The following is a 1,788-nucleotide window of genomic DNA, read 5'->3' as shown; positions in this document are numbered from 1 at the left end:
GTTTTCCTTGTGAAAAATCCCCCTGTGAGACTGAGGCCCGGGCAGGATCTGGCCCCAAGGGGGTCTGCGGAGCCCCTGTACCTCCCAGCTGGTTTTGTGGTGAGTTAATGCCTATTTTTTAGCAAAATGGGTGTGGTCGGAGCCGCCCTTGGAGAGGGCACAGCACCTTGACGGTGAGTGCTCTGCACCCCACAAACCCTGGGGGGGACCCTCCTGCTGCTCCCTCCAGCACCAGGGGTCCGGCATGGGGATGGGTCCGGTCAAATCCCCGCCCCCCCCGCCATCCCCAAGCATCTCTGCCTGCAGTGCCCCTGGCTGTGTTTATGTGTAGGACCTACCTAAAGTGCCGGTATCAAATTTATTTATTTTTGAAGTTTTTTATTATTGTTGTTGTACGAAGACCCACGTTTGGGGGGGGGAGGGGGGCGGAATCGCTAACGCCCCCGTCGAGTTTCTCAGGTCTTGAGCCTCCCTGAGCGCTTGCAAAACCACTGAGCCTGATCCTGCACCCAGCCCAGGAGGGCTGGGAACAGGGCTGCCCCCAGCACCGCCCTTCATGGGGAGAGGAGTGGGTTGGGGGCATGCCGGGAGGGTTTGAAAGAGGATTTGCATGTGTCTGGCTGCATCTGCTCATACCTGTGTCCCAAGCGAGCCGATGGGCCGGGTTGCAGCTGTGCTGGAAGCCACGGCCCCCCCAGCCCAGCCAGGGTGCATGGGGAGCACACAGCCGTATTTAGCAATCCCAAAGGCGAGAGCCAGGAGCCAAGATGACTTTTTTTCCCCATATCCCCTATTTTGTAACGACCAGCAACGCCACGGGGATGCTATTTTGTACTAAGATAGTCGCCTATTTTTGAAATAAATGCGATGACTGGTTGGCTTGTGGGGTTTTCTTCCTTTTTGAAGCTGTTTCTCGGGTGAGCTTCAGCATCGTCATGGCAGGATCCCTCCCTTGGAGGCATTTGGGGTTGGGTGAGAATATTTCCCCAAGCCTTCCCCCCTGCCTGCCTGGCCCCCCAGCGAGTGGCACGGCACAGCCCCGGTTGCACTAGGGATGGAGATCGCTTTTATTTAGTCACTCGAGTGCTTTAGTACAGAACAGATATACAGAGATGATACATGTTTGTGCTTCAACACTTCCAAACATTTAGATTCCAGTAATTTCAAGGTAAACAAGTTCCAAGACAGACTAGATTATTTTTTTTTAAGTTTTCCTTTTCGATAAATTATTTTTTATATAAATAACTGTAACAGAAAAAAAAATAATAATGTCCAACATACAAGATCCTGAAGCATTTGCATTGCTAAACCGAGAAGGAACTCAAACGGGGCGGGAGGACTGGGGAGGAACCAACAAATATCAGTGCAATGATACAGCCTTTGCCCTAAAAATATATATTTAACTTTATGGGCAAGGAACATACGGGGAGGGAAGAAGGGGGCTAACCACCAACGAGGCAAGAAAGAGCGATTTGGGGGAAGGAAAAGGGCGTCACAGCCTTCAGAGGGAGAGAACGAAACGATGGACCCCAAAATATTGCAGTGCATCTAATGGCAGGGGAGGGCGGGGGCAATCCTTGGGTGTAAAAATTAAAAAAAAACCAAACCAACAAAACCCAACAAAAATCAGAGGTTTGGTTAAATCACTATACACCAAGCTTGTAAGAACGTCACGAGACACAGTCATTAATATACACAGAGTCCAGAGAGGGGGCCCGGAGGGTGGGGGGGGCCTCAGGGCGACGGCACGCTCAGAAATGCTTCACCACAGGACAACACGAGTGGAGC

Source organism: Egretta garzetta, unplaced genomic scaffold (assembly GCF_000687185.1).
Source record: "Egretta garzetta isolate BGI_Z169 unplaced genomic scaffold, ASM68718v1 scaffold344, whole genome shotgun sequence".
Taxonomy (NCBI): domain Eukaryota; kingdom Metazoa; phylum Chordata; class Aves; order Pelecaniformes; family Ardeidae; genus Egretta; species Egretta garzetta.
Note: the sequence above shows the minus strand (reverse complement) of the source record.